The 27606-nt window shown below is 38.7% G+C and overlaps 1 protein-coding gene across 4 annotated transcripts in view; it reads left to right on the top strand.

Moving 5' to 3' along the window:
- Positions 1–2253: 2253 nt before the first annotated feature.
- The window catches only part of LOC149244930 (protein ACTIVITY OF BC1 COMPLEX KINASE 1, chloroplastic-like), a 352991-nt gene continuing 327638 nt past the window's right edge, over positions 2254–27606 (top strand). For 2 of the 4 annotated variants that reach the window (XM_089457622.1, XM_089457623.1), the window contains exons 1-2: positions 2255–2420; positions 2511–2579. The gene's annotated coding sequence lies outside the window, so the exon portion shown is untranslated. Of the gene's footprint in view, positions 2580–27606 lie in introns of all 4 variants that reach the window. The other 2 variants (XM_089457620.1, XM_089457621.1) reach the window with 1 other exon arrangement.

Below are 27606 nucleotides of genomic sequence, written 5' to 3'. Positions count from 1 at the left end.
TCTTTAACTGAAGCTTTGTCTTAAGACCCCCACTTAAATAGGCTTATTTTTTTTAATCTAATCAAGAATGACATTATTGAGGAGAGCTAGGTTCAAGATCCTTAACCTTTAACAATAGAGAGGTCCCTTTGCAGCCAAAATAAGCTTTGATATCAAATGTTGGGCTTAAGGAAACCTAATTTACATTTTAGACATCAAAAGTTCTAATATAGAGTTGACTGGATATCTAAACTAAACAAGAAGCTCAATTAACACAAACCTTTAAAGATCATGAGATAGTATAAAAATAAAAAAAATAAACAATGACACACCATAAAGAATTACACAACACACAAATTTTTTATCATGTAAATCTTAATCGGGAAAACCTACCAACCTTTGAGCTTCATCGCTCTTATATTCTGAGTTGAATAATATAGCCAATTATACTGGTTGAATAATATAGCCAATTATACTGAACGTCGACCATGGTCCACACCTAAGACCAATGGATTCATACATTACCTGATCTTTGTTGATTGTGATTATCTTATCATCTCTCACTAGCCTTACGTCATGCTTTATTTATAGGTATAGAAAACCCCAATTCGAAGCATCTTGCATAAATATAGGTGGTTGAATATCATTGGCTAAGATGCCCAAAACCTTGGGATTTGTAATTGTTTTTTGACCAGTTCTGACTGTAGTCGATTCCCTTTCAATCATCAATTGACCAACAATCTAAGTCGACTAAGGACATACACCTAAATGCGATCTTTTCGACTGCTCTAGTCGATTATCAACTTTTGTCAATTAACTAAATAATTTCTCTTTGACTTGACTATCATCCTATCGACTCGATTTTCAACTCACCTTCTTATTGATTTGACTTCAGTGATTCATTCATTTACTATCCCTAGTCAATTATTCCTGACCAGCATTGTTGAGGTTCATTCCAACACCTCAACCATTCACTTTATCTAGAATGAATTGTCTTATTGTAGATGATTAATTAATTAATAAAATAAATTGTAGTTACACATTATTATTATTATTATTATTTGAAAATTAGTATTATTATACGGCATGGTGGTATAACACATTCAGTTTTACGTATGACTGGGTATTAGTTTGTCTTTGACCAAAAAATTATGATGTTTATCCATAGTTTAACATTAGGAATTCAATTTTTATTATTTTATTATTATTATTGAAATTTATTTATTTGTAAGGTGATTGGTTGAGGTCTTATTATGGGTTTTTTTAGTAACTTCCATTTCTATTAGTTACTATTTTTTTGCTTTTAGTTTTATTTCATTTTTTATTATTATTTCTATTTTCATGAATTATAATTTTTTCACAATATTTTCAATTTAAGGTGACTTATTATTATATTGAAAACATATTTTAATAAATGTAATTATAGACAGGATGGTGGAAAAGGCCTAAAGAAGCTTGGGAAGAACGGGTGTGTACATTTTGTACGTCTAGGGTTGGAAGAATCCGAAAAACATTTCATTTTGGAATCTGATGCATTCAAAGACATCAGAGAAAGTTATGAGAACATGTTAGCATCAGGTTCTTAGCATTGTCTTTTTAGGGACTGTTGGAAGGTTGGGCCAGCACATCATCAATTTGAATTGGAAAATGATTTAATTGCAAAAAGTGAAAAACATGAAACTAATGGTCTCATAGACTATTTTTAGTCTTGTGGACCTTAAAATATCATTTCATTTCATTTCATATATATATAACACACACATATATGTATTTTAATATAAACAATATTAGTTAATCATATTTCTTAATTTTTGGTGATGACATCAAATAATATAATATTTTATTAATCGTTTTATTTTTGTGATTAAATTTTTGTCTTTATTATTTTTTATTTGATTCAACTATATTTAAGCTAAAACGGAGTACTAGCTACTATATAACACTTATTTGTATTACAAACTTGACAACAAGATTAAGAAAGAAAAATTTCTTGTTAAAAATTTAGTTAAGTTAGCCTTTCCCGTTGCATTGCAATTTGAAGTCAAATCTTTTGACCCGCAATATTTGCTTTTGCTCAATGAAAAAGTTCACATAGCTTTGAGAGTTGTTATTTAACAGCTATCAGTTAGTAAAAATGATGTGAGCATGATGTTAATACACAAATGTGATTTACGAAACATACTAAGATAAAAAAACATGTAATCTAAAGTTAATAAGCAGTCTAATTTAACCCAGCTTCCCGTAAGAATCCCCTTTGCTCAGAGGCCTGTGATCCACAAGCGTCCTTTGGATAAGTTGATAGCGAATCCACTCAATCCTTTGGGCTAAGTTAACATCGACATAAAGAATTTCTGTACACGATGATTTACTCTGATCCAAAAAACTGCATACGTGGAACGATGGGAAGAAGTTGCGTTAGGAATACGGACACAGAATTTCCAGTACTTTCTACAACTCCTTGCCCGCACAAATTATCTTTCAGAAAACTAAGTTGCAACAATGGATAATTTATCACTAAGCTTTGGTGGCAGACATTTTGGTCCAGTTCTTGTTTGCATTCGTCAGAGTATTTCTTAACAGGGGAGAGACTTTTCAACAAGGTACGCAGGAACGAAGTTTACTCCATTTATGGCCATTCCATACACAGCATTATGTTTGCGTAAATTTCAGTAAAAATTGAAGACTGTGAATATGCATTTATGTTGTATTCTGTGTGTTATAGGGCTTTTTGAAAGCATCCTGTTATGCATTTAAAGAAATTTACTTGCACACCAGTTTAACTGTGAAAATTATGTTATTCAAGTTAGGCTCGCCTCACACTTGCCTTTAAATCAACACAATTCTTTAATTGCTGAAACCTGCTTTTATATTTAATGATTTCAATACCCAGAGGTTATTTTATTTAAATTAATTCAGAGTCAAAATGCGATCCAATATGTTGGAGCGCTTAGACATGTTGGACAGTAAATGTTGTGATGATGTTATCGTACAAATATGTGTGTGAATTTAATGATGATGATGGTTAACATTCGGAGACTAAATTGGTCTATCGGACCTATAATTTCTTAATTTCTAATTGTCTGGCTCCTTGTTTTTCTTGGCGAGATTGGTGATGTAGCTTTCTTTTTCTTCTCTACGGTCTTCCAACTTCCTTTATCTTGCATCTCCCTCATCTCTTCTGGTTCTTGGGACATTGATGTCTTAGCTTCGCGATCTATTGATATGACACGTCATCAAACCAGATATATGATCTGTAGTAGTATAAAGGCAAGAGCTAACGAGCCTACCATTGGGCATTAAATGCCCGGCTACATGCGCCCTCGATAGCCCGATAACACACACACACCATTATTTTTTATTTATATAGTCACCGCAGGCCGGTAGCCGGGCACATGTAGCGGGAAAACCGGTGCAGCTATTCTGAGGGTTTATTATTATGCAGTATTTCCTTGAGTACAACTGGATGCCTAACTGGCTCACCCAACAGAGAAAAATACACAGCAACAATATCTCTCTATTCGGAAATAGTTATTTAGAAAACCTGTCCCACGAAACCCTCTCCAACGACTCTGAAGCTTAGCGCTAGCTCCTTTGGCCTCTGTGTCAGCCTCCTGTTGCTTTGCGTCAGCCTTAAACCTCTCTACGTCAGCCTTATGAAGCACTGTGCAGCCTCTGGGACCCTCTGCGTCACTCCAACTGCTCTTTGCATGGATGACGCAGTCCCCCTGGCCTCTGCGTTGTCTTTGCTGAGCTCTACGTGGCCTGAACTGGCTGTCGCCTCTCGCTCTCTGCTTCTACACTGGTCTTTTGGCACTGTCTCTGCCTCTCTGCCCAGTACTCACTGCCCCTCGCTGCTGATCACTGATTCACTTTTTCTTAACAACCCCGCTCTAGCAAAATGAATGATTGATCACTTTGGTGTGTTCTCGAACTGACCCTCAAGCCTCCTCTTATACTTTTCCTGTTGGTCCTTCAACGGCCGAGATTACATCTTTAAACAACGGCTAAGATTAGATTTGGCTTGATCCATGTCTTTTAGAACTTTCTAACCTAGTTTTATATTAATACCCATTTATATTTTATTTTTCCTAAGTTTAGACCTAGGAACTCCATTAAAAATATTAATTATTTTAATATCTCCTTAATTGTGTAGAATCTGCCCAAACCATTTCTGGGTCTTGGAGATCTCATGTGCTTTAGCATCTCCACCAATTTTCATGGCTAGATCACATCCGATGCTACCCCAAATCAATACTCCCTCTTAGCGAGGACTGTGCTATAGTAATATTCCAACTGAGCATCACTCTGATTATACGACACCGGTACCTGTGTTGATGCTAGGCCTCCCTACCCAACATCCTCTACATTGTTGCATCCTGTATTGCTGCAGCCCTGCCACTGCGATTGTTGCATCCGTACGTCAGCTCCCTCTGCATCCGTGCTGCTGCTGGTCCTTTCTCCCAACACTGCATCTGCACTACAACCCCCTCTCATCATGCTGCATCATGCTATTGCATACTGCTACTGCACTTCAACTCAGTTACTAAGAAGTAAGTAACTGATCAACCCAACTACTGACATCCCTGTTAGGCTAGAAACACTCCCGATGTTGAAGCTCTCTCTGCCGCTATCAAGTGCTCCATCTACTGCCTCTGCGCTGCTGCAACAACTCCCTGCCTCTCACACCACTGCAAACCTCTCTACGCCATCTTGCATTGTTGCAACCTCCTCTATATCTCTCGCACTGCTGCAACCTGCTAGCTCTACGTTGCCCGGGACTAGTGCACTGTATCACTCTCTGCTGCTTCATCCGCATCCATTTCTACCGACATCTGCCAGTCCTGCTACTCTCTCTTCGGGGCTCCTGTAGTAAGGTATAATCCAAGAGTTTGGGTACCTCAAGGATCCTGCCCCTCATCACCTGTAGTCTTCCTGACTACAACTCGATGTCTCCCCACCTCTTCTCTATAGGTACATGAGCACTCATGGCACAATCTTCATCCTCCTCGACTTCTTTCTCTGCCTTCGTTGGCATTGCCTTAAAGTCAGACGCCTCTCCCTTGTTCTTCTTCCTCGGACACTGGTTCGCATAATGACCCAGTTCCCCACAATGGAAGCACTTGACCTTGGAGAGGTCCTTCTTCTTCCTCTTCTCTTGCTTTCTTGCAGATGCTAGAGACACATCCTCTTCCACTTCCTTCTTGTTTCTGACCCCTTTGCTGCTACTTCCCACCTTGCTCAATCGCGTGATCTCCTTTTAACGAAGAGACGCCCACAACTTTTCCCAATTTGGAAGATCCGCCTTGCGCAATATCCCCTGGACAAATGTCTCCCACTCCTTGGAGACTGCGCTAAGTGTGGTCCTTACCATCAACTCTTCATCCAGCGTGGTTCCTATGGAAGTCAGTTGGTCCCGGATCTCCTTCAACCAACCGAGGAAGTGATCTATCTACTCTCTCTTCTGCATCTGGTATGACCTTAGCTGATTCTCAAGTAACATCTTCCTCTGCACAGAAGTATGCTGGTACAACATCTTCAAGGTGTCCGACATCTCCTTTGCCATCTCCTTCTCGGCAATATGTTGGACCACATGATCCTTGACCCCATCAAGGATAATGCATTTTGCCTTGGCCATTGCTTCCTTGTACTTCTCATTAGCTACTGGGTCAACTGGGATAGCCATTATTCTCCAGGCGAAGCTCTTGATGCGATGTTTGTCTAGAATGGACAAGATCCTAGTCTTCCAGACCACAAAGTTGGACGCTCCGTCCAGCCTATCCTGATCTCTCAGCCCATTCACGACCATCTCTCTGCTCTTCTGTCGACTCCTCCGAGTCTCTCTTCTTCCCTCTGGAAGTTCTCCTCTCGACTCTTGTTGAGTCTCTCTACTTCCCGCCTGGAAGTTCTCTATTGGACTCCCTCTCAGTCCCAATTTCCCTCCTAGACATCCTTCTGCCAATCGTCAAGTTTCCCCTCTCCGATTGTCTGTGCACCCGCAACACTGATCCGAATTCCTTGGCTAGAAATCCATCTTGACAACAACTCCCTCTACCTTGGTTTTGCCCTGTTAGGCAGTTTTCCACGGGGACTCGCACCCCCCCCCCTTAGGGGTCTAGTTTCCTCGCTCCCCCGCGCTCCGAGGACTTGGGGACGAGTAGGGGACGTTTCCCCACGCTCCCAAAATGGAGGAAACTCAGGGGGACATGCCAGGGAAACGTTTCCCTTCCCTGAGGGGACGTTTCCCCACGCTCCCAAAAAAATGGCCTTGCTTATAGTTTATGATTTAATAGACCTAAAGTGGTACAAAGCTACTCATGTTCTGTATGGGGATAACGTCTTGTGCTGTCTTTTGGTTTCAACAAGCGTTATTTTAGAGGGTCAGTATCATGGAAATTTGTTGGACCATATAGCACGTACATGAATTTTCCCTTTTAAGGATTACAGTGGGGAGATAACTGGAGTGACAGGCAAAGAATACGAGACATTCAGTTTGTGTTTTTAATTTGCATGACATTTGACATACAAACTATGGAAGCAGCACCTATGTCATGCGAGAAATAATTGGGTGGACTATAGACTAACATGCGTTTACTGCAAGCATGACAAAATACTATGGGCAGCAAGAAATCTCAGGAACTGTCGTTATATATGAATTTATACAGTTACAAAATTTACACAGACCACAGTTGCTCAGCTTGAATTCTCAGGTCTGAAAATTATTTTCACCCCTGAAATACACTGCTAGTTTGAAGTTTGAACTGCATGGCATTGCTCTAATAAGGTAGACAAATTATCCATGCCATCGTTGGTCACCCAAGTTGGTTTGCAGATGGTCATCCTGCAGTCAATGTCATTTGATAGTAAACTGTCAGAAACTCTTTCATGTGATCTTCTCATCTCTCCTGGAACTAAAACTCTTCTTTCAGCATATGGTGTACTGTCTATATTATATATAATATAACAAACTTTCTAGCTGTTGGATCCAATACAGCTGGACAACCCATTGCAGTTTCCCCTTCTACTGCCAATGCAGTGTTCCTGATCTGTTCATTTACCTTTTCACAGAATTCAGTGGCTACCTTATCAAGCTGAAGCTCTCCCTCTGTCTGACCAAAATCTAAATTAGAATTTGACCAAGCTGAATTAGAATTTTAAATTTATTATTTTATATGATATTATAAATTTGGATAATGTCAAATGATATTCATATCAATGATCATGCTTTGCAGCTTTTCAATTCAAACCAAATTGTCATAGTGGACTCAATTAATAAATTATATTTTATATTTATAAATTTTTAAGACCCTGACGCTCCCCCACGTTTCCTAAAAAATGGTAGGGAGCTTTTGCATAGGCCGCTCCCGCACCCCCTCGCTCCCTCGCCCCCTCGTCCTGGAACCTTGGTGGAACATTGCTGTTAGGTACTGTTCTGACCACATTAATCCACCAGCTTTGCTCCCGCAAATTGCCCACAACGTCCTATGCCCCAACAACTGAAGGAATGAGCCTCTAGGATTTGCGCAATCCCGACACTGGCAAAAACAACTTCCTCAGCCTCTGCGTCAACGCTCTTGGTCTCTGCGTGAGCCTCTCTCTGCCCTCCTCAGCCTCTCTGTTGTCCTTTCTCTGGCCCGGACCGATGACGCAGTCCCTCTGTGTCAACCCTTCCTCTGTCGCTTCTGCAAGGATCAACTTCTGTCACTCGGGACAGCTGATTTTGCTGCAAATTCTCTACTTAGCTGATGCCTTCAACTCTCCTGGATCTGCAACCACGGTCTGATACCATGTTGAATTTTCTAAGTCTATCCGTTAGAAAACTAATCTGTATTTTGCTGGTTTATTTCTTCTACTTGTTGAAATTTGAACAAGTTATTTAAAACATTTAAATACCTAAATAAACACAATACAATCACAACATCTACAGATCAACAGTTGAAAGAAAAAAAACGCGCAAGTGACACTGCTATTTTTGGACAAATGTCCTCGAAAAAACCCAATGCGGGAAAACCGGTGCAGCAATTCTGAGGGTTTATTATTATGCAGTATTTCCTTGAGTACAACTGGGTGCCTAACTAGCTCACCCGATAGAGAAAAATACACAGCAGCAATACCTCTCTATTCGGAAATAGGTAGTCAGAAAACTTGTCCCACGAAACCCTCTCCAGTGACTCTGAAGCTTAGCGCTGGCCCTTCTGGCCTCCACGTCAGCCTCCTGCTGCTCTATGTCAGCCTCAAACCTCTTTGCGTCAGCCTTATGAGGCATTGCGCAGCCTCTGGGACCCTTTGCGTCATTCCAGCCGCTCTCTGCGTGGATGACGTAGTCCCTCCAGCCTCTGCGTTGTCTCTGCTGAGCTCTGCGTGGCCTGAACTGGCTGCAGCCTCTTGCTCTCTGCTTCTGCTCTGGTCTCTTGGCACTGTCTCTGCCTCTCTGCCCAGTACTCATCGCCCCTCGCTGCTGATCACTGATTCACTTTTGCTTAGCAACCCCGCTATAGCAAAATGAATGACTAATCACTCTGGTGTGTTCTCGAACTGACCCTCAAGCCTCCTCTTATACTTTTCCTGTTGGTCCTTCAACAACCGAGATTACATCTCTAATCAATGACTAAGATTAGATTTGGCTTGATCCATGTCTTTTAGAACCTTCTAACCCAATTTAATAGTAACACCCATTAATATTTTATTTTTCCTAAGTTTAGACTTAGGAACTCCATTAAAAATATTAATTATTTTAATATCTCTTTAACCGGGTAAAATCTGCCCAAACCTTTTCTGGGTTTTGGAGAACTCATGTGCTTTAGCCTGTCCACCAATTTTCATGGCTAGAGCACATCCGATGCTACCCCAAATCAATAGGTATAACATCTATGTCAGTCCAAATTCACATTTGGACCTTTGCATACAACTGCTGCTCCTCTAGTATGCAAAGTACTACCTCCAAGTGTTGATGGTGCTCCTCCCAAGTCCGGCTATAGATGGGTATGTCGTCAAAGAAGACAAGGACAAAGCGCTGCAACTGCCCAAAACATATGTGGTTCATACAAGACTGGAATGTAGCTAGAGGTGTGTGGGGCGTCATGTGAGCCCTCACGAATTGAGAGATATGCATAATCAAAGTTGGTGCACCCAAGTAGTGGTCCAAAACCCCAAAGTTGTAATATTCCTAATGGAAAAATTTACAGTGATAACAAAAACATGCAATACAATTCAGCATAAATTTTTTCGGTAACCAATAAACTAGAAATGCTCCAAACACTCCAGAATGGGGAATTTTTATTAGATATAACTGCTGGAGTGCAATGTGAAATATAAAGAGTGCATCTGGGCTTGCACAAGGAAAGCTACAAGCCTGAAGTGGTCGATATATCAATGCCCAACTGTTGCAGGAGTTTCTCTTCCAGAAATCTGTGCTGGCCCTAGTAATTCTGCACTGCTGGCTGTGTTGAGACCCTGGTTTGACCCCTCAAATCTGCCCAGAAAATTCTGCAAAATTAGATTTGAGATCCTTGTCAAAAACCCAAAAAAACCCAAAAAGGGTTTCCTCTAGTTTTGACGCTCCAAAATTGACCCCAAATTCCCAACACTTCTCCACTGCCAATAAATTTTGGTCTGCAGAAATTTTTGTCTTTGCAACCCTCCAAAATAGTGGAAAATTTACCCCTGGTTCCCTTCTAACTCCCACACAACAGCCCAGCTCCAAATACCACTGACCAAGACCACCCACAACAACTCCTTCTCAACTACTGTGCAAGCCTAGGCAGTATTGCGTAAGCTTCAGCAAGGGAAGTTCGTACTGATGAGATGGCTCCTTCTTCTCTACAAATTCTCTCCTCTCCTCCAACAAATTCTGAAATGGATTACCCAACAACTATGTGGCTTCTAATTTCCGGCACCAACTCCCAAAGGACAACGTAGCTCTAATTCTGCGTCCTAGCTGAGCTCAAAAAATTTCGTGGTACCTGTGCTATGCCTCTCCTTGCCTCCTCAAGAAAATGGTGAAACCTTCCTAGGGTGGCACTCGTAGTCCACCGAAGAGAAGGGTGAATTTCCTCCTTGGGAAACTTTGGTGCTCAACAACACTTTGTGACTCAGCTGAACAACTTGAGCAACAATGTAGTTTGTCAAATGATCAAAAGCCCCAAATGATGCTGCCTTCCTCTTATTTATACTTGCTGGTCCTTTGCCTCATGTGGGTCCCTCCAATAATTTCGACCTCCTCTAAGCATTTCGAACTTCTCTACCTAGATCTGCATTCTGGCTTGTTGAGAAATCCAAAGTGTGGCAGTTAATTGATTTCTCTTCTTATGACATTATCTTGTGATGTTTCATTATTATTATTCTTTCATTCGATTTATCTTTTCTTTATCATCAAGACTAATGCCAAACAACAAATAATAGAGGACATGAGATGTAGGCACACAACCAGGGAAAAACTCCACTCTAGGGGAAAACTCGGTCAAAATTCTTCCTTCAGTAGATTCAAAAACAAGATGAGATAACCAAGACCTTCACAACCTATACTAGAGACTCCCTCCATCAAGTCAACCTTGTGATTAGTATTGCATTCTTCAATGTGTTCTTCCTGCCCTCGATCCTGTGATGACTACCCCAAACTCAAATCTCGGTCCTGCAATAATCTGAGTTTCCTCACTATAATACACCAAGTCTTCATTGTAATATTCAGACTTCATCACTGAGGTAGCACTGAACTTCTTCACTGCAATAGCACCGAGCTTCTACACTGTGATAGTATCGAACTGCACTTGCTTCAGAACTCATCACTCTTAATTTGATCAAACTTCTTTTCACTGTGGTATATCGAAATGAACCTTCTTTTGAGATTTACACCGAACCCATACTTGAGATTTCCGCACTGGTCTCTGAGATCCTGCGAGTTCATCTCTCTGAAATCTGAGCTCCTTTCTATGCTTGATGCGAAGTCCTTAGGCTTGTATATATAGTTGTTTGTCCATCATAAATGAGCCAACATGAGTTCTTGAATAGAAGTGTCTCTATATTAGGCCGACATGAGTTCATTGAGGGAAGCCGACTTGATGATGAGGCCGACAACAAGGAGACTTTGATGGAGGAGTCTTTGACCAAACAAACTTTGACTTTTGACTCAAGTAAACAATCCTAAAGCCTACAATGGAGGCTTGACCTATAACAATTGACCCAAGCATGAAACCCATGCTTTAACAAGTCAATTAAATTAATAATAAAATTTTTTTGCTTTCTTTTGACAAATATTACATTTTGACTCAAGTACAATTTATGAAGACTGAGCCTAGTTACATTCTTCAACACTCCCTCTTAGCTAGGGAGGCATTCATACTTGCATATAATCATAGAGGTACATGGAAGATCTCAAAATACATAATCTATGAAGAAGCTTAGGCACCGCAATGCCATGGACTAGATTCCTGACCAAGGCAATCTATCCAAGGTCACTCAATAGTTTAGGCATCGCAATGCCACGGACTATATTCTTGACCAGGGAAATCAATCCGAGTGGGACTAAGATGCATTAAAGCTTTCAGCCTCTCTACCATTAGGCTTATTTGCTAACCATCAACCCAGGGATCTAGGTGTGTATCTGAGGTTAGAGCTCAATGACCAACACCACCCTTCATACCTTGGGAACTAGACATCAACACAAAGTGTCGACCAGATGTCCTCCCAGGCAATGTTTCACTCACAAAGCCTCAACATCTCGATTATTCCAATCGATAAAAAATCCTTCCAAATCTCCCCAAATCAAACAGATCGACAACTCTAAGCATGTCAAAACATGCTATCAAACTTCTGAGAGATTTACTTGTACAAACGCAAACCCCAATCAGTAACAAACTTTCAAATTTACATAGATACAAACCTCCGGGGTCTTCCAAACAACTTGATGTTGCTTTCCAACTTTTCATAATAAGACTTAGAGCTTTTCCAATGAGTCTTTGACAGAAGATTCCTCAACCATGCAACTTCCTTTCCTACTTCCCATGTAACAACATATTTCACAAATTGATCAGGCTTTTCTTATCTCAGCAGCCTTGCAAAATACATTCTCCAATTTTCTTCTCTCACTGATGGCCTTCACTAAAACTTATGGCTATTAGTCCTGGTCTAGTGCATGACACATGAAGTAGAGAACCATATCCGTCATTCCCTCTTAATCAGAGAGGATCTAATCATTCCTATACAAGGAATATTCTCAACCATCCTCTTATCCTAGGGAGATTCCTTTCATCCGTGCTCCTTCTCAATCTAGGGAGATTTCTTTCATTCAAGCTCCCTCTTAACCTAGGAAGATTTCATCCAGGCTCCCTCTTAATTTAGGGATTTTTACTTATTTACTATGACATCAGAGACTCTTTCATGGCTTCCATCCTTCTTATCCGAGTTATTACCATCATCACCATTCACATCATGCTTATCACATCAACTTTTCTTTACGAACATCTTCACTATCTTGAAGATCACGTACCTGCACAACTTAGATAGCAAGTACAACCAAATCTATAGAAGCATGAAGTTAACCATATCAAAATCACGGAAGCATTCAACTTTATATATCAGATGCCCAAACTTACAAACAAGAGACACATACTCTTCAACATCTTGCTAGGGACTTTGTCATAAACCCTAGACTACTTCATCAAGGCTTATTTCATAACAACTTTCATTACATCTAGGGTTTCAATGTTTCTTCCAAAGGTATGACGTACTTTACTACAACATATAGCAACCCCTAGAAACAATTCAAACAAATATAGATCTACAAAGTATCTAACAACTTTTAGAATTCATATGTTAGACTTCCCACTAGGGTTTCATACAAACCCTAGATTTCATACATGAGATTTAACAATCAAAACCAATCACAACTCAATCAACAACATGACTAGCTTCCACTAGGGTTTGTTGCAAACCCTAGATTTTCTCATCAATCATAACTAAAACTCAAATTTCAACAATCTTACACAAATCTCAAATTATCACATTGTCATCATACATCAGAGATTTTTCACTTCTACTAAGGTTTAACTCTCAAAACCCTAGAATTCACAAATATTATCATCCTAGAGAAACAAACTTCGACTAGGGCTTAGTTCCAAACCCTAGGACTCATGACCACTGACAAACAAGTCAATTCATACATCTAGGACTTCATCATCATGCATAGGCATTTCATATCATGTGTTAGTCAAACCCACTTTACAAATATCAATAAGAGTTAGACATATAACAAACTTGATCAGACTAGGGTTTGATCAGACAAACACACACATGCCAAGGATTTCATTTCTAAGAACAATATAATGGTCTTTCTTATACATTCTACCAAACCCTAATGATTTAGGGTTTTAACACAAAACATAGCAAACCCTAAATTACCAATACTTCAAAGGTTCAGGATTTTAGACATTATCATTCAACCCTAACAAGTTAGGGTTTCCATAACCATACCAAAACCCCAAACAAGACATTATCAAGCATTAATTAGTTACTTTAGACTTCATCAAAACATCAGATATTTTTTTCAACAATAACCCTAAGCAGATTAGGGTTTCACACATAATCATCGACATACCCTTAAGTTAGGGTTTTTACAATGAACCTTTCTAGGGTTCCATAAGAGCAATCAGAGATATGAGGAGGGTAGATTTATCTAATGATGAATCACCCAATCAAGAATCTTTATGATTCAAGGAAGCTAGACAAAAAGATGTTAGTAATAGTTTATCAAGAATGAATATGGAGAGAGCAAAACTTGTAATTCAAAACATACCTCTTGTTTCTTAACAAACCTTGTAAGTGTTCTCTTTGTATTAAACCATGATCTTTTATACTTATAATACATACTTTCAAGCAAAACATGTGATACCAAGAACATGATTTAATTTCTCAAGTTAGATCTTCTACATAACCATGGAGGATGGAATCCTATGAAGATCAAGTTATTCATTCTTTCAATCAACATTAGGATTTTTACTTGACATCCTAAATTACTTATAAACCCTAGAAGATAAGGATTAAGGTTCTAATATGAGATTTTTTTATGTTATCTAAGGATTACAATTTTTCCCTTAGACTAGCTATGAACCATTTAAAATTAGATATATAGAAAATCTAAAATCTTATGATTATACATACCTCTGATTTTGGTATCCCATTAGACTTGTTGCAAGGACAATACTTGGTTTCTTTTAAGTTTCTTCCTTGTGCTTGAGCCTGTATAAGACTTGTATTTCTTTTCCATAGACAGACTTGAGATAGTCAAATGAATGCCTTTGCTTTATCAAATCCTCCTTTCGTTGCCTTCAACAATAGACCTGCTATTAATTTCATATATTTATGACTAGTGTTATTTGGTTAGGGCTTCTATAATAGTCATTTCAGAGTATGTTGAAGATGCTTTTAGACTTCGGTCCTGTGATGACTCAGTCCATAGTTTCTTCACCGAAATTCTGTCTCTTGTTTCCACCGAAGAACTTCTCTGAGAATCCGCACTTGCATCTTAGAAATATATGTCGAAATTCTCTCTGCAATTTATATCGAAGTTAATCTTTTATTATACTGTGTCTTCTCCGAAATTCTACACACTCATTCTCTGAAATGGTCCAACTTCTTAATTAGTGTGGGTTTCTTCCTTGTGCTAGGATCTTTTGAAAAGTGCTTCCTAGCCTTTCAAGATGCCTTTAAATCCTAGTTTTATTAGCCCATAAAATGTCCTTTTGACTTTATCTTTAATACAAATGCAAACATAAACTTTCACTGAGAATACTTCAGAGATGTATAAGTGATCTTCAAACTGCCTTTGATCATGACCTTAGCTCTGATACTGTTGTCGCGCGGATTGACACGACAACCTTCAGACCGGGGGCTGTCACTCTGATCCCCGGTCTCTCCGTTTAAGCCTGTCTCCCACGGCTAAGGGGGGTAGACCCTGCGAGATGATGAAGGCCAACTGTCAAACAGTTGGGCTGGGAGACGAGATGCACTAAAATAATTTTATTAATTTTGATAGACCAGTGCCTTATGAGATTGGTGCCTAAATGATTACCTTCTGGATGATATAAGAACATGAATCATAAGCAGCAATCATTTATCATCAAATATCTGAACAATGCTTTAGATATTCAGTAAAAACCACAAAGTTCCTCAAATAACGATATCTGGCAACTAAAAGAAACAAATGCTGATGCAATTAAAGACCACAAATCGTTAACCAGACAATCATTCAATATGCAGATAGAACATTCATTTCACATTTATATATGTTTGTCTCAATCATGGAAATAACTGGATTTTGCCACAAAGGATTTTTTTTTTTTTTTTTTTTTTTTTTTTTTTTTTTTTATGAAATTGAAAATATTTAAAATCTAAACAAAATAAAGTCAAAACCTAAATAAAATCTAAAGAAAACCCTAACACATTTTTTTGTATTTTTTATATATATTTTTTAAAGAAATAAAGCCAAAATGAAATTATAAAAAAAAAAAACTAAATTTAAATCAAAATTGAAAAATTTAAATTCTAAATAAAAGAAAATCCTAAGATTTAAATTAAGCTACATCAAAGTTTATTTAAATCTATATTAAACGTAAAACTGAGTTACAGTGCCAAAGCAATAAAGAGAGCAAGAATGCTGCTAGATTTCAGGAAATAATGGAGATACCTGCCATTATTTCAGAAACCCTAACAACACCCAAACCCTAGCAAGTGAACAAGATACCTGTGCTCACAATACTCTGAAAACAAGCTATTATTAATGGCAGAAAACTGAAATATGCAGAAAAATAAGCATCTCACAGCAATTCCAGAGAGTAACACCAGCAAGATTTGGACCCCAAAGTCTTCTTTTATTAACCAGAAATCAGATTACAAGAGAGCTTTTTCAGTACAGACTCCAGATCAGATGATGAAACCTTGAAATGACCCCCTAAGACCCTATATAAAGGAAATGATCCCAACGGCTAGTTTGAGTGATCCAAGTTGAAGTGATCTCAACCGTCGATGAGGATTAAGACATCTCTTAATCTCATCCGTTGATTTTATTAAAAGATTATTTTTTGCATGCATTCACCAAAATATATTATTATTTTATTTTTTAGGGTTTTTGCTTTATTTCATGAATATTTTATTATTTTTTATTTATTTCTTTTTTCATGAATTTTTTAATTTTTATTTATTTTATTACTTTAGTATTTCATTTATTTTCTTAAATGGATCATTCGAACTAAACCGTTGGAAACATCACCTAGGACCTAGGACCTAAGACTCATGAGGGGACTAAAACATTTTTCAACCCTCAAGACACATTACATCATGACTTTTACAATTTACATCTTAAGGGGACAAACCCACTTTAACATAGACCCTCATAAACCACCCAGTTCTGCGACACAACTATAATCTAGCAGATTAACACGCTAGGATTTCTCCTAAAGTTCTAATAACAAAATGCATCTCGGCTTTGGGGTCAGGTTGAAGGAAAACTCTGCCGATCGTAGATCGGTGAGACGAAAAACCTCCCGGGACGCAGATCATCATTAGAAAGTTAGGTCCACCTAGGCAATTTTACATACATGACTCTGATCTGCTTAGATTATTTACAATTCATACATGCAGATTGGGTTTACAATTAAAATGATCAAGCTGTTGATGACTGTAGGCTGGCACGGACGTGTCGATCAGATGCTGCCCCTTTTGGCAAAGAAAAAGGGGAATGTACTGCATGGGTAGTTGACCGGTAGTGGTCAACATCTGGCTCTACTTGGGGACACGTTGCTGCTCTGTAGGAATGTGAGAATCCAGAATCTGCACCCATACAACACACAGATAAAAATAAGTAGCGTCCATTCCAAAATCATCATATACATTAAGCACAGGAAAGATAAAAGCTCTTCATTTATTGACTAACTAACAACATGAAAAGTAAATCTAATCCTAAAAACAGAAATGAAATGCTGAAAAGACAAGGAGTAGGGATAGAAATACAATACAGAAGATGCCCCATGGCATCAGATATCATCTCTGAAGAATAGCTTGAGCATTTGGCCGTTCACTGGTAGATCAAGTGGTTCGCCATCCAATCTGCTCAAGTAGAATGAGTTTGGCCCGGCTATATCTCTAATGATGTATGGTCCCAGCCACAAACTATCAAACTTCTTATGTTTTCCTGGCTTTTCATTTTTACGATCCCAAAGTAAAACCATATCTCCAACCTGTAAAGATCTAGATCGAGAGCATTTATCAAAGCTTTTCTTAATATTAGATTGATTTTTACATATAGTCTCAAAAGCTGTCCGACGAGTCTCATCTAACTCCACAATCTGATCTATCCTATTCTGAACAACATCTTTATTAGTGGAAAATTTTTGGAGAAGCTGATAGGCTGGCAATTTTAGGTGCACAGGTAAGGTAACATCCAAGCCATAAACTAATTCAAAGGGAGATTTACCAGTAGACTTTTTCTTAGTAATTCTGTCTACCCACAAAGCATACTTGATTTTGCTGTCCCAAGACTTCTTGTTATCTCCTACTATCTTCTTGATAATGGTTATGAGATTTTTATTACTTGATTCAGCCAAACCATTACCCTGAGGATAGTAATTCGACGAATGAGATAAGACAATGCCATATTTGAAACAAAAAGATGTAAACTCTGAAGAACTAAAAGCCTTGGCATTGTCCGTAGTGATCTTAGCGGGGACACCAAATCTAGTAATGATGTTACTCTCAATGAAATCCATAATCACCTTTTCAGTGGCATTCTTAGCAGGAATGGCTTCGACCCATTTAGTGAAATAATTAGTAGCAGTCAAAATCCATGAGTAGCCATTGCTAGAATTTTCATGGAACTTCCCTATGAAGTCCAGACCCCAATGCTGAAAAGGTGCCTCTACAATAACAGGTTGTAGAGGAAGGGCAGCAAGCTTCTGCTTCCCAGTGAACAGTTGACAGGCTTGACACGTTCTAACATACTTGTGCACATCAGAAAAAATCGAAGGCCAATAATAGCCAGCTCTCAGGATTTTGTGGGCGGTAGTTCTAGCGGCATAATGACCACCACAAAATCCTGAATGAAATTCGGAGATTAATCTTTTGGACTCAACATCGTCAACACACCTAAGCACTATGCCCTCAGGATTTCTCCATCCAAGGCCATCCTTCATAAGGCAGTACTTAGTGGCTTTTAGTCTAAGAGCCCTTCTCTTATGAGCGACTAAGTGGTTAGGACATGCAAGATTTGTCAAGTGGTAAACTATGTCCTTATACCATTCATGCTTAGCTAACCTTCTTAATTCTGGTGAAGATAGATCGTCAAGGCAGAACAAACCAAGAGTCTTTTCATTACTTTCAGTTAACATTTGAGCTAAACCTTGGCCTTTGATCAGCTTAGTGGGTCTAATTTCTAAATCATACTCCTGTATTTTAGTAACCCACCTAGCACGAGTCCCTAAGCAATCAGTTTGAGTTAATATGTCCTTAACAGCAGAATGTGGGACGAAAGCAATGATCTTAGAATAACCCACATAAGTTTTAAAATGCTTAAGAGACTTGACCAGGGCATAAGCCTGCTTTTCCATGGTATTGTACTTCAATTCGGAGTTTTGAAGTGCTCTACTCATGAAAGCAATAGGCTGCTCATGACCATCTTTATTCTTTTGAAGCAAGACACCGGCAATGGTATCTTCAGAAGCGAAAGAAAAAATCATGAAATCCTTGGAGTAATCAGGACTAACTAGGACAGGAGCTTTCGCGATAGCAGACTTGATTTCTTGGAAAGCCTTTTTGCCCTCTTCTTGCCAGATAAATTTCGCATCTTTCTTCAGAAGACTTTGAATGGGCTTAGCTATTTTCGCATAATTTGGGATGAATCTTCTAATAAAATTTATCTTTCCAAGGAAAGACTGAAGGGACTTGAGGTTATGCGGGAGAGGAATCTTTTGAATTGCTTCAACTCGTTCGGGATCGACTTTGACTCCTTCCTTAGAAATGATATGACCCAGTAATTTCCCTTCTGTTACCCCAAAAACAGATTTAGCCGGATTCAAAGAAATTCCATATTCTCTGCATCTATCGAAAACTTTCCTAAGACGATCTATATGACTGATACCATCTTTAGAGAAAACAGTAAGATCGTCTTGGTAAATTTCGATAATTTTCCCGATTAACCCTTTGAAGGCATAATCCATGGCCCTCTGGAATGTAGCCCCAGCATTTGTTAAACCAAATGGCATTCTGATGTATTCAAAAGTGCCCCATGGTGTTGTGAATGTGGTCTTGTGTCGATCTTCCTTTTTAACCCAAACTTGATTATACCCAGAAAAACCATCTAGCTATGACATCATTCCAGACCCAGTTACTCTTTGCAACAAAGTTTCCATTTTTGGCAAAGGGTAATTATCCTTTTTGCACGCTAGATTAAGGTTTCTAAAGTCGACACAAAGTCTTATTGTACCATTCTTTTTCCTGACAATCACTAAATTCGAACACCATGTTGAATGCCTAGTTTGAGCGATGATCCCTGCTGCAAGCATTTTCGCAAGCTCTTTCTGGACCAGGGGGGCTAACTTAGGATTAATCTGCCTAAGTTTCTGCCGGAAGGGTCTAGCATTTTCGTCCTTTAATGGAATGGTATGCTCCATAATATCCTCCCTATAGCCCTTCAATTCATCATAGTAAAAAGCTAAAACATCTCGATATTCGCGAAGTAAATCGGTTAACTTTTTCCTTTCCTCCAAACTAGTACCTTTACCGATTTTAACTATTTTCGGATTTTCAGAAGTACCAATGTTAATTTCAAGGTACTCACCTGGGTCCAACTTGTTTTCTTCTCTCAGCTTCGTGGCATCGTGCCGATCAAAATGTTTCTCTAAGGCAACCACATTTCTGGGAGTGGGATTTATGATATGTCTATGATCTAAAGACCCATCCTCGCCAGAAACTAACCGGAAATCCCCAAGCTCGTCTAAACTATTGAGAAAACGAACGACTTGTTTTTCATCATTAAAAACTTGCCAATGCTCTGAGTTGTCTGGAACAGATGGTCTGAATATTACTTCCATTTTAATTTTATCGTTAATTAACTCATCAGACAACTGGAAAGTGGTAGCAGCTACGACAAGTTCATCTGCCGAACTATTTAGCTCCCTAGGAATAGCTTCAAGGTTAAGGGCATCGAAGTGCTCCATAGTATCCCACACAACATTTCGATAGTTTCTTAATCTCTGATTTCTACATGTGAATTTGTTTTTAAGCTGCATGATAACCAGATCGGAATCCCCCTTGATGCTAAGCAATTTAATCCTCAAAGCTTTGGCCAATTCAAGTCCCAACAATATGGCTTCATACTCAGCGACATTGTTGGTCACTTCAAATTCTAAACGATAGGCAAACTTGAATATGTGACCAAGGGGAGACTTAAGCACTATTCCAGCACCCTTACCATGACTAGAGAATGCACCATCGAAGTACATATACCAGACTTCATCTTTAAGATTTTTTACCTTATCATCGGGAGGAATTATGAAGTTAGACATGATAGCATAGTTCCCGATGTCAGATTGCTCTCTAATTATTTCGTTATGAGGCTTTTTAGGATTTTCAACATGAAATTTCCTCTCAGGCTCTCTATTTAGTCTAACGAAACCATCACCGCTAGGAGACGGAATCATAGCATATGACCAATTCATCTGAATGCTTCCCCCTAGATCAGAGGCCCACTTTCTAGATAACAGCATACCCCAAGCATCAGGTACATCAACGACAACAATATCCATAACAACCATGATGTCTGGGTAAACCGAAAGATGAACTTGCAAATCCTTGATTAAACCATGTACTTCGATTTTCTTAGAATCCATGGCACATATATTATAGTAGGGTCTGGAAACCCTTAAGTTAAGCTATTCCATAACCCTTTTAGTCATAACACAAGCAGATGCACCTGAATCCAACATGCAGTTATTCAATTTATACCCATTGACTAATAAGGTGATAAAGAAGGGTTGATGATCCTTGTTATCAGCATCTACGCTTTGCAGATAAATAGGAGCATCATGATAGTCAACCTCACGAATCTTCTGTTGAGAAGCGTTGACTTGAGGACCCTGAATTGCTTTTAGTAACTTGTCTCTTTGGGAAGGGATCTTAGCGATCTCAGATACGGGAACCTAGATTTTAGCATTATTAAACCAACTCCCCAAATCGACATCTATTCCAGAGTTTATACCAGGGTTTAAAGTTCGAGGAGGAATTTGATTCCCGCTCTGATCTTTATCCCTTCTCTGGTATGTTAAACCCTTATCTCTAGCAATTTCCAGAATTTTCTCAGGAGAGGGTTTCTCACCATATAACCTGGCCAAAATGTCATCTTCGTTTTCAAGGTTATTTATACTAAAAGCAGATTGAGGGTTCACAACATCATAGCTCCTTTCCTTAACTTCTATCCAATCATTCATAGGCAAAGGAAACTTGCTCCCTACTACGTTTATTTGCTCACCTGTCCCAAACATTCCATTATCTAGGAGTCTTCTGATGATGGGACAAGAGGACTCTTCGTGAAAAGCATCGCAAGCACGACAGTAAGGAGGAGCATTATCAACCAGATTAGTAAGCGGATTAGGAGGCCTCTGCTCACTAGACTGACCCTTTCTTTGCCAATTACTATTTCTGTTATTATTATTTCGAGGTTGAAAATTTTGCGATTGCGCTCTTTCCATTTGAATCAACCTATTCTGCAAAGTGTTTATCTCCTTGTTATGATTAATTTCCATGGTTTCAATTTTTTGAAGCAACTTGAGAACAAGTTCATTTTCAGGCTCTTGGGCTGCTTTTCCCTTAGGTTCCTTTAGTTTTGTAGCAGCCCTATCATAACCTGGGATTTCAGACTTCCCAGAAGCTGCCTTGTCCTTTTCAAGTTCTATAGCTAAGGCTTGGCAATCTCGATAATCACCAAGTTTAGCACGCCTTAACACATAAGAAGGTTCAGGACCAAACGCATCAATGTAAAAATCTTGGAGAGTTTTATCTGTAGGTTTATAGTCTTGAGGTAATTCTCTAATGATACCATTAAACCTTCTATTAAATTCTTCAACAGTTTCATCCTCTCTCTTTTTCATTAGAGTAAGAGCTCTTACAAGATGTCTTCCCTCTCTTTTGTCTCCCTATTTTTCTTTAAATGAATTAATGATTGCTTGTAAAGAGTTAAATGAATTTGGAGGTTTTTCTGTAAACCAGTCATAAGCATCACCTCCTAGAGTCAAGATAAAAAGAGTCATCCTGACATCCTCATGATCAAAATCAGGAGATCTAGCATACTTAGCCAACCATATGTTGAAATCTCGCAAATGGGAATTAGCAGTAATAGCATTGTCTCCTTGAAAGTTAGGTAATTTGTCTATCCCAACAGATGGAATATCATTGGGGTACCCTGGGATGTTAGAAAAATCACAAGGGGCATACATACCCATGGTGCTACGCCTAACTCGACCCCTAAAGAGCAAATGAATGTCAGAAAGGGCTTCTTGTCCAAGATTTGTAAGGAGTGTACGAGAAGCGAGTTTGTGTGATCGCACCCTGTAAACCTTTTCAGGATCAGGAGTGGGGTTGCACAGACTGCCTGGATGTCTTCTAGTGTACACTCTTGCAGATAATATGGGAAGTGGAGTCGCCACTTGAACAAGAAGTTAAGCACAGACAAGCTTGAAATGAAAGAACCAAGGACAGAAAAACTCTATCCCCGGCAACGGCACCAAAAAATGTTGTCGCGCGGATTGACACGACAACCTTCAGACCGGGGGCTGTCACTCTGATCCCCGGTCTCTCCGTTTAAGCCTGTCTCCCACGGCTAAGGGGGGTAGACCCTGCGAGATGATGAAGGCCAACTGTCAAACAGTTGGGCTGGGAGACGAGATGCACTAAAATAATTTTATTAATTTTGATAGACCAGTGCCTTATGAGATTGGTGCCTAAATGATTACCTTCTGGATGATATAAGAACATGAATCATAAGCAGCAATCATTTATCATCAAATAATCTGAACAATGCTTTAGATATTCAGTAAAAACCACAAAGTTCCTCAAATAACGATATCTGGCAACTAAAAGAAATAAATGCTGATGCAATTAAAGACCACAAATCGTTAACCAGACAATCATTCAATATGCAGATAGAACATTCATTTCACATTTATATATGTTTGTCTCAACATGGAAATAACTGGATTTTGCCACAAAGAACTATATATATGTATATATATATATTTTTTTTTTTCGAAATTGAAAATATTTAAAATCTAAACAAAATAAAGTCAAAATCTAAATAAAATCTAAAGAAAACCCTAACACATTTTTTTGTATTTTTTATATATATTTTTTAAAGAAATAAAACCAAAATGAAATTATAAAAAAAAAAAAAAACTAAATTTAAATCAAAATTGAAAAATTTAAATTCTAAATAAAAGAAAATCCTAAGATTTAAATTAAGCTACATCAAAGTTTATTTAAATCTATATTAAACGTAAAACTGAGTTACGGTGCCAAAGCAATACCAAACGATATAACAAAAAGAAATTACATTTAAAAGAAAAACTACTACGCTCGGGCTCCTTTTTTTTTTTACGTGAAAATTTAACAAGTTGAACCCTAACTTACGGCTATGCAAAATGAGAAAGGCGTATATCCTTTCACCGGCAGACGAATGGAAATGCGAATTTCAAAGCCGGAAATGTGACTGCGCCCAGCAAAGGAAAGCTTATGAAAACGACGGAAAGCCAGAGAAAATCAAGGACGCAGATCAAAATCCGAAACTCAATCACGTTAAGAGATTTGTTTATCAAGAGCTCACGTGATCCCCACGTAAGACAGACGAAAGGAAAGCGTTTAAAAAAAACGGGCAATGTGTTTCCCAAACGAACCACGCAGAAAATTCAAAGACACATTCGTTTTGATCAAGCGCTCGCAGATTAAGGAGAACAACAGGGTTTCAAAGCATACCTGCGACGATTGAAGGTTACCTGCAGACACTCGTGATGGCGATCAGTTGCGCATAAGAACGTCTTTTTCCTCTGTCTTACAGCAAGGAGCCATAGCCTTCTTTCCCCAGCTAACGCTTGGTAACCAAATTGCTTTCTTCGATCCTCAAGAAATTTGACGGCAGAGGGCAGAGTGAACCGATGTTTTGATTGATAAAATTTTGTGCCCCCTTTTGGAAGTATGCAGCCGGCGGTTTGGAAGACAGTCAACAGTTTTGAGGTGCGCTGCTATTTCAGGTCGAAATGCTGGAATGAAGTTCTGCTGCTTCTGGCAACAATAACCTATGCACTGCAATTGCAAGGAAACCCCAATAAGAAATGTGTATAAGGCAAAACTTGGAACCCTAATGAGGACTTTGATAAACACTCAAAATTTCTCAGAAAACCTGCAAAAAAAGTTTGATACAAGTAGAACGTGTACATAAACAAAATTTGAAATTTCCCTGATCAGTTTAAAAAAATTGCAGATTTTGGCCCATTTTCAGCCAGATTTACGATAATTGCAGTAATATTTTCGAAATATCAGAAACTTGAACTTTGCTGTGAACAGAAAGAAAATCTCTCAATGTAAAACATGAAATAAACTTTAAATGATTAACCCAGGGCAAAATCAGCTGGGCTCTGCAAAGAAGAGCCTGTGGGAGTCGGCTGGTTCAGCCTAGAACTTCCCCAAACGCCCACCAATATCCTTCACCTAAAGATTTCCTGCACATCTCAAGCAACCATCAATAAAGAGAGCAAGAATGCTGCTAGATTTCAGGAAATAATGGAGATACCTGCCATTATTTCAGAAACCCTAACAACACCCAAACCCTAGCAAGTGAACAAGATACCTGTGCTCACAATACTCTGAAAACAAGCTATTATTAATGGCAGAAAACTGAAATATGTAGAAAAATAAGCATCTCACAGCAATTTCAGAGAGTAACACCAGCAAGATTTGGACCCCAAAGTCTTCTTTTATTAACCAGAAATTAGATTACAAGAGAGCTTTTTCAGTACAGACTCCAGATCAGATGATGAAACCTTGAAATGACCCCCTAAGACCCTATATAAAGGAAATGATCCCAACGGCTAGTTTGAGTGATCCAAGTTGAAGTGATCTCAACCGTCGATGAGGATTAAGACATCTCTTAATCTCATCCGTTGATTTTATTAAAAGAGATATTTTGCATGCATTCACCAAAAATATTATTATTTTATTTTTTAGGGTTTTTGCTTTATTTCATGAATTTTTTATTATTTTTTATTTATTTCATTTTTTAATTTTCTAATTTTTATTTATTTTATTACTTTAGTATTTCATTTATTTTCTTAAATGGATCATTCGAACTAAGCCGTTGGAAACATCACCTAGGACCTAGGACCTAAGACTCATGAGGGGACTAAAACATTTTTCAACCCTCAAGACACATTACATCATGACTTTTACAATTTACATCTTAAGGGGACAAACCCACTTTAACATAGACCCTCATAAACCACCCAGTTCTGCGACACAACTATAATCTAGCAGATTAACACGCTAGGATTTCTCTTAAAGTTCTAATAACAAAATGCATCCCGGCTTTGGGGTCAGGTTGAAGGAAAACTCTGCCGATCGTAGATCGGTGAGACGAAAAACCTCCCGGGACGCAGATCATCATTAGAAAGTTAGGTCCACCTAGGCAATTTTACATACATGACTCTGATCTGCTTAGATTATTTACAATTCATACATGCAGACTGGGTTTACAATTAAAATGATCAAGTTGTTGATGACTGTAGGCTGGCACGGACGTGTCGATCAGATGCTGCCCCTTTTGGCAAAGAAAGAGGGGAATGTACTGCATGGGTAGTTGACCGGTAGTGGTCAACAGATACCATGTTGAGAAATCCAAAGTGTGGTAGTTAATCGATTTCTCTTCTTATGACATTATCTTGTGATGTTTCATTATTATTATTCTTTCATTCAATTTATCTTTTCTTTATCATCAATACTAATTCCAAACAATAAATAGTAGAGGACACGAGATGTAGGCACGCAGCCATGGCAAAACCCCGATCTAGGGGAAAATCCAGTCAAAATTTTTCCTTTAGTAGATTTAGAAACAAGATGGGACGATCAAGACCTTCACTACCTATACTAGAGACTCCCTCCATCAAGTCAACCTTGTGATTAGTATTGCATTCTTCAATATGTTCTTCCTGCCCTCGATCTTTTGATGACTGCCCCAAACTCAAATCTCGGTCCCACAATAATCCGAGTTTCCTCATTGTAATACACCAAGCATTCGTTGTAATATTAATACTTCATCATTGAGGTAGCACCGAACTTCTTCACTGCAATAGTGCCATTCTTCTACATTGTGATAGTAGCGAACTGCACTTGCTTTAAAACTCATCACTCTTAATTTGATCAAACTTCTTTTCACTGTGGCATACTGAAATGAACATTCTTCTGAGATTTACGCCAAACCAATACTTGAGATTTCCGCACTGGCCTCTGAGATCCCGCGAGTTCATCTCTCTAAAATCCGAGCTCCTTTCTATGCTTGATGATGAGGCCAACAGCAAGGAGACTTTGATGGAGGAGTCTTTGACCAAACAAATGTGGAAATTTCTAAACAGAAATTCTATTACTGTAGCAACTGATTTATTTTACCTACTTATTTTCCAATAAGTTATTTACGAAATCCCTTCAGTAAATATTAAAATAAATTCTACTGCAAATATCACACCATTATACAGAAACAAACACATGCACAAAAAACAGACACATCAACACAATGGTTTTTGGACAATTGTCCCCGGAAAAACCCAATGCGGGAAAACCGGTGCAGCAGAGGAGGATTTTGTTAATCAACTTTTCTTGAGTACAACTACGGTGCCAAACTGGCTTACCCAACAGAGATAACCACAGGGTAGTAATACCACAAAATCCTCTGGTGCTTCTCTAGGCTCAGCATCAGTCCAGCTGGCCTCTGCGCAGCTCCCAGAACCTTTGCGTCACTGCGTCAGCACTTGGTCTCTCTGCATCACCCAAGCAGGCCCTCCAGTCACTGCACAATCTAGCTGCCTCTGCGTTTGCCTCTCTGATCTCTGCGCTGGTCCTCTCGTATTATCCATGCCTCTCTGTTATGTACTTGCTATCTCTCACTGCAATCCAGTCCACTAGTTCAAATTTCTCAACAAGCCCCGCTCCAGAAATCGAACTAACTGGTCTCCATCAGTATATTTCCAATTGACCCTCAAGTCTTTTTTTATACTTTTCCTGTTGATGAATCAACGACCGAGATTAAGTCCCTAATCAATGACTAAGATTAAAATAGACTTGATCTTTATCTCTTAGAAGTTTCTCATCCTTATCTTTATTAATACCCATTAATATTTTTGTTTTCCTAAGTTGAGACTTAGGAACACATTAAAAATATTAATTATTTTAATAACTCCTCATCTGGATGGAATTTTCCAAAACAATTTCTGGGTCTTGGAGATCTCATGTGCTTTAGCCTCTCCACCAATTTTCAAGGCTAAAGCACATCCGATGCTACCCCAAATCAACACTCCCTCTTAGCGAGGAATGTGCTCTAGTATTGCTCCACCA

This window comes from Pinus tabuliformis, chromosome 7 (assembly GCF_031772625.1).
Source record: "Pinus tabuliformis cultivar Carrire ecotype Pingquan chromosome 7, CPIR1, whole genome shotgun sequence".
Classification (NCBI taxonomy): Eukaryota; Viridiplantae; Streptophyta; class Pinopsida; order Pinales; family Pinaceae; genus Pinus; species Pinus tabuliformis.
Note: the sequence above shows the minus strand (reverse complement) of the source record. Positions and strands in the feature narration are given on the sequence as shown.